Consider the following 7111-nt stretch of genomic DNA (forward strand, 5'->3'; position numbering starts at 1 on the left):
CACCACCATTTTAGTTTATGAGTCACAAAGTTCAAATCAGAAAATAAAGGCAGAACTGCAGGAAGCTCTAAACTGCTACTCTTTCCTCTCTTTTTCTCTGAGATTTTTCATGAGAATTTGATGTAGAGAGAAAAAATCCTCTCCAATTCTTCTTTCTCCCTCCGATTCTCCTTTTTTTTTCTCTTTCCTCCTTTATAATGTAGGTCCCTCCCACTCATCATACACGTTTTGCTTTCACTTTTTCAGAGTGGTTTATCTAGTACAAGTATAGCTAGCTTAGAGTGACGTGGATTGAGTGTTGTGTCATCTTCCTGGAATTGCTATGGCATTCTTCTTGACAATTTAACCAACATTTTGCCATAGAAATATTTCACTTCCTTCATTTTCCTACTTTTTTCTCTCTTCTCTTCTTCATCCTGCACCTATTGCCAACCACAACCAACACATTTCTTCCCCAATGATAAAAGTAACAAATAATAACATTTATAGCACAATCTAAGCTTTTTTATGCAATGTTCTAAAAATATTCTAAAAATACAAACATGTTTACTTAATTACAAACAATTAATTCACTCTATAGGCTTAAAATATAACTATTTTCAAGAGCTATCAATCCCGCTTTTGTCTATGTAATATTTGGGTTAGGTCACTTCACTTATTCATGTTCATTTCACTAACCCTATGTTTTATTTCACAAGCACCGCACTACGCATCACCACCGCACATGGGCGATTTTTCTGTTCCCGTAGATACATATTTTGTGGCACCGACGTCCTCCACATTTTACATTCCCATGTCGACGTCGATACCAGCCCAAATGCCGATGCATTCACTGCCACCAATGAGGACACCGCTATAGACGCCCATAAAGCAGCAGATGCCAGTGTCGATGTCGAGGACAATACCTTTGTACTCGGTATTTGGCGCACCTTATTGTTACACGCCGATAGTGACACAAACACTAACCATATCACTATTTTATCGAGGTGGCTAATTGACCCAACCACCAACCGCGGGAGAGGATGATACATGATAGGAGCCTATGTCGACACAGCAGTCGACCACGAACGACAATGATGGCGCTGGTGTAGCTGGAGACGAGGCCATTGGGCTATTGCTAAGTAGGGGTGGAGGTGCTGATGACACTGACGAGGAAGTGTACAGCCCCGCACCTCCAAAGTCCTGCAAAAATTTGCCACGCAACCGTCGTCCGTCGCTTTACGGCACACATTCCCTCCAACGACATGATTGATGTATTTTTTTGTAATAATGCGATGTAAATATATATTTTTGGAACAAATAAATAAATCAAGGTTTTTCATTCAAATATAACATTTTTCTTCATTACTGTTTAACATGAGTTATGCATAAGTTAACAAGAAATAACAAATTTGGAACATCCGAATAATGGAAGTGTTGTAATGAATATATTATCTGGAAGAAAATAATTCTAGTGACACTAAGGGCCCAAAGTACTTGTCTAGAGAACAAGTCATATAATTTCAACCCACCCATGCTCCCCAGGTATTTTATAAAAGTTACTTCAATGAATAGGAGAATAAAACGTTAGAGAAAGCACACTCAACTGGAGGAGCTTTCTCTAACATTTTTCTTCTGCCAAACATTACAAGTGTCCGACGCTATGTATTTTTTGACCAATTTAACCACGTTTTCTTCTACCAAACATTACAAGTGTACCTTACAATGCGTTTTCAATGAAAGAAAATTTTTAGTTTGCAAATCAGCCCTTCCCTATGCCTACAAAAGGGGTCTCACACATCAAGCTTCATCGTCCTTCAGACATCTTCTACCCCTTCTTCATCCTTCCTCAATAAAATATTTACTTAATGTTCAAGATATTCTTGAGTTGTCGGTGATGAGATATCGCTCCAAGACGCACACATTTCATATGTCCTGCTTAGATTGGATTATTACCTCCGAAACCTATCCTATGGAAGTGGGGTTTTGGGGTGATTTTTCTTTATGTGTGAAGGCCTATGTGGAGGTCTCAATTGATGGTCGTTTTGAAGTAATGAATCGGGGTATAACGGGGGAGCCAGTTGACGGTCATTACGCGACCATGAGCTTAAACTTTTTGGATACCCGAAAATGATGCCTTATAAATACCATGCAGAAGTTTGAGGGCATATTCATACGAAAACTCTCTGGGTATTTTTGGTATAATCGGTTTAATTTTTTGAAGGTACCTTTAACCTTTCCTCTTATTTGAAGGTTGGCACCGTTGTGGATCCAAGAGAACTCTAAGGCGGAGAGGGCTGTTGCGGTACAGTAAAGGTGATGCTCCTTTCGGAGCGACGACAGTTGTCGTTATTAAACAAGCCATTATTACCTACAATCGTTGTTGCACCGACCCTAGTTTGACCTTTACTGTGCCAGAACATTCGCTCTACACCTTAGGGCCTTCTTGTGTCCACCTCGTTGTTAGCCTTCGGATAAGAATGAAAGATTAAATATATCGTCTACTTGGAAATAGAGAAAAAAATCACGTTGATTACACCGAAAGTCCCCAGAGTTTCCTCGTATGATTATGGCCTCAATCTTATGTATGGTATATATATAGCATCGTTTACTTGTATCCAAAAAGCTTAAACTCCTGAGTACATAACAATCGTCACCTATCCCCCTGATTATACTTGAACCTGTGACCAAATCACAACCGCCGATTAGGACCTCTACCTACACTTCGACCAATGATCGTATCAAGCATTATTACCCCGAAACCTTATTTTCGAGGTGATGGTCATATCTCGCCATGAAATATGAAATCTATGTGTTTTGAGGCGCGAATGAACTTTTGCGGTTTCAATCAAAAACCTTAAACCTTTTCAAAAAAACCATAAACCCTAATATCCTAATCCAAAATCCTAACCAAAGAAAATTAAAAACCTTAACCCTAAAAACAACCTATTTTCCTAAATAAAAAGTGGCCTAAAGGCCTAATTAAAAAAAACAACACTTTTGCTTAATTTAGCCAATAAAAGTATTAATAAAAAGGATTAATTGAATAAGCAACTCTCAAATTATACCACCTTTTTTAATTAAATATCTAAATTTTTTGTTGAACTAAGTACCTAAACTAAAATTTTGTAACAATTATGGCATTTTATCATTATCTCTATTTAAAATAAACTCTTCCCCTCTCTTTTTATCACCCATTTCATCTTCTTCCTTTCATCTTCACTTCTTTTCATCTTCACTTCTCTCTCTAATCTTTATTCACAATAGCAAAAAGGGAAAAAGATAAGAGTTTTTAGCATAAGTGGCAAAATGAAAATTATAAATGTGGTTAAGGAAGTTAAGATTTAATAAAAAAGAAAAAAGAAAAAAATTTGTGAAAATAACGTCGGGGAAGAGAGGAGAAAAGAAGAAGAAACAATAGAAAAAAAAATGAAGAAAAAAAGGAGAGAAAAAAACATTAGTGATTTGAAGAAGAAGAACAAAAGAAAATGAAAATAATAATTTAATTTAATTTTAATATATATTTTTTATTTTATGTAAATAATGATGTTGATAAAAAAAAGACACATGGAAGGTTTTTATGAAAATAGCTATATTTGAAAACTTAATTATTTCCACTAATATCTAACTTTTAGGCTAAATTAGACATACATAGAGGCCATTTTATTTTTTTTAATAAGGGTTTTAACCATTTTTATTTAGGAAAATAGGTTGTTTTTAGGATAAAGAAACGAAAAGCGCGTTAAATTGGACGTTGGTCGTGCTTTCTCTAAATGGTAATAAATCAACGACTTTTGAAACGTTGGTGTTGTAACGATAAAAAAAATTAAGGGGGCAAGTTAACTTTTTTTTAACCTATAAATACCCCACAAATTTCATTTCTTTTATTCACATCCTTCTTTCAACTCTGTCAAACTCTCTCAACTCTCTCAATCTTTTTGTTCTAAATTTATCGACATTCTCACCCTAAAAATATATTTTTTAATTATTTCGTATTTTATTCGTTTAGATTAATTTCTCATGAATGACCGCCTCTCTATTTTGTTTCAACGACAAGCATATTTCGGCTGCCCCAGCAGCAATGGTAAGATGAAATTTAAAATTTCATTATTTTCAATTATGTTAAATTTAATTATTTTTTTTATAATTTTAAATAATTTTTTTATGTTATAAAGAAGTAGATGATCGTGTTTTGGAGTGGTTCATACATAATATGGGAAAGCCTCTAATCCCTCAAATTCGTAGGTACTTGTAAAAGACTGGATTCTTGAATACGTCTCACATGCCCTGGGGCTGCAAACCCAATCCTCCACTAATCAGCATGTTGGTGGAAAGATAGTGGCCCGAAACACACACTTTCCACCTTTTACGCGGCGAGTGTATAATCACACTCAAGGACGTAGCGTTACAACATGGTTTACCGGTGGATGGGCCAGTCATCACGGGATTAGCGATCGTGCTCGATAAAGTGGACCTCTGTAGGTCCCAAACATGTTTGACGGTGGTTGGGTATCGACCAACTGATTAGAGGATAATTTCGAAGAGTTTTCTGAAAACGCAATAGTAGAGGTCATAGAATAATACACCCGAGCATTCATCTTAAGGTTAATCAGGGGATTTTAATGCCTGATAAATCTTGAAATTTGATGCATGTAAGGAGGCTACAACATTTAGTGGACTTAAATCAATGCAAAAAAACTAAGTTTGGGATCTGACGTCTTGTCCATGTTATAATGGGAGTTTTGTCAGGCCACGACACTGAATATGATGTCGATCAGTGATTACCTGCTCCTACTACAGCCGTGGGCCTGGTGACGACTATTGTTTCTATGCCTTAGTGTCATGGGCCAAAGTGCAAAGCCCTTGACCATGGCACAAAATGCACCCCATGGAGGTCTATCGATTAGATGGGGAACATTTAGCCCACGAGAATTGGCTCGATTCAAAGAACTGTTGGAGAAGCCTATAAGATTGAAGCGTGGTTGGCCCGATAATGAAGATATGACAACTTAGGGTAATTTGGCAACTAATCTTAGAAGATTGAAGGAATCATATCTTGTATAGATTAGATTAGATTTGATATAGCATATCTTGTAAATCCCTAAAATTAAGGGATATGGTTAATCTCATCCGTTTATGTAAATGTATCTTGACCGTCGATTTTGGGGGAGCTCAACTATAAATAGGGACCCTCCCCCTCATTTGTACTCATCCATTGTAAGTTAAATTCTTAAGAGTAATAGAATTCTTTGAGAGCATTTACTCAAACACTTTGTGTGCATTCTTTCTTTAGCTTTCTGTTGTTCATTTGTAGCTTCTTTTGGCACAATCGCATCGGTTATACAAATCGGTGCCTTTGAGGAGTTCTAAAAGAATCCTCACTTTTGGGCGTAAAGGCTGACTTAAGCAAGTTTGGAGCAAACAGATCGCCTAAAGCCGTACAGATTACGAGACAAAAGGTCTAGTCCCGTGACAAGTGGTATTCGAGCTGTTGGTTCGAACCAAGTTGATATTCAAGTTATTAGTTCGAAGATGCCATTGGGATGTCGAAAGAAGTTGTTGATCAGAATGAGCCAATGCAGACCTGTGGGATGGCCAGAAAAATAAGCCGCTCAAGGGACATGCTGACAGCTTTGGAAAATTGAGTGGTTAATCTCGAGGAATCCGTAGGGAATATGAAAGAGACACTTGATTTGGTCAAGGGACGCACAGATGGGTTTGACTCAATGGAAGAGCAACTCAGAGATTTTATGTTGGATTCTCTCGGTGCCAATATAGAAAAGATGAATGAATTAGTTGATTTCACCGTGAAAAAGCTGACAGAGAGGGATGAGAATCTCGAGGATATAGTGTTAGCCATGAAGAAAGAAATCGAAGAGCTTAAGGGGGAGCTCACGATTTACAAAGCTTCTTTGAGTAATGGGATGTTGTCTTCAAGACCGAAGGAGCAAGCAATGGATGTTCCCAAACCGGAGAAGTTAAAGGGTGCAAGGTCCGCAAGGGATGGGGACAACTTCTTGTGGGAAATGGGGTAATACTTTCGAGCGATGGGCATCGAGGATGATGCCATTAAGGTAAACACTGCTTCAATCTATTTTACTGATGTGGCTCTCTTGTGGTGGCGTCGTAGGTCCACGGATGAGAAACGTGGTGGAAACGTAATTGGAATTGAGATGAGGTCCGAAGAGAGTTGAAGAAGAAGTTTTACCCATGGTATGTCGAGAAAGAGGTTCAGGCTAAGTTGCATCGTCTCACGTAACAAGGCACTGTTCTGGAGTATGTTCAGGCATTTAGCGAGTTGATGCTTCAAATCTCCGACTTGAGCGAGAAAGAAGCGTTCTATTGGTTCGAGGATGGGTTAAAGCCGTGGGAAAGCATGAGTTGCGAAGGCAAGGAATCATCGAACTTACTGTAGCCATGGTCGAAGTAGAGTCCTTTGTTGAGCTTGGTCTAATGAAAGACAAGTTCGAGTCGTCTAAGCCCAATGGAAAGGGCAATGGTGAGAGAAACCATGAGAAAGATGAAGAGGGACATAACGATGATGGCAACAGTACTAATAGCACAGGTGGCAATGAGAAACCACAAGATGAGAAGTGGGGATTCAACAACCCAAGGGAAAAGGGGAAGCGAATAAAAAGCTTCCTTTGTCAAGGACCACATATGGTACGAAAGTGTCTGAATAAATCGATGATTTTGGTAATCAAAAAGAAAGATGAGTCGAAGGAAGAGGGAAAGCCTATTGAGGGAAAGACATTGATGGTCAATTCGATAGTGCTCATTCCTAAGAAAAGCAATGGTGAAGAAGGGTTGATGTTTGTAGACATCAACATTGCGGGTCAGAAGCGGAGTGCTCTTATTAATACAGGAGCATCGGACTCATTCATATCGAAAAAGGCTGCGAAGAAGCTTGGTCTGTCGATTAAGAAATCGAATAAGAAGATCAAGGCAGTAAATTTAGAGGAAGCCTCAACTGTGGGAGTAGTTTGCAATGTGGAGCTACAAATCGATGAATGAAAGGGCAAGGAAGACTTTGAGGTAATCCAATTAGATGATTAAGATTGTATACTTGGCTTAAACTTCCTTGACGGGATTTAGACAATTCTGTTTGCATGGGCCGATCAAAATCATATTG

The sequence above is a fragment of the Gossypium hirsutum genome, chromosome D03 (genome assembly GCF_007990345.1).
Source record: "Gossypium hirsutum isolate 1008001.06 chromosome D03, Gossypium_hirsutum_v2.1, whole genome shotgun sequence".
NCBI lineage: Eukaryota > Viridiplantae > Streptophyta > Magnoliopsida > Malvales > Malvaceae > Gossypium > Gossypium hirsutum.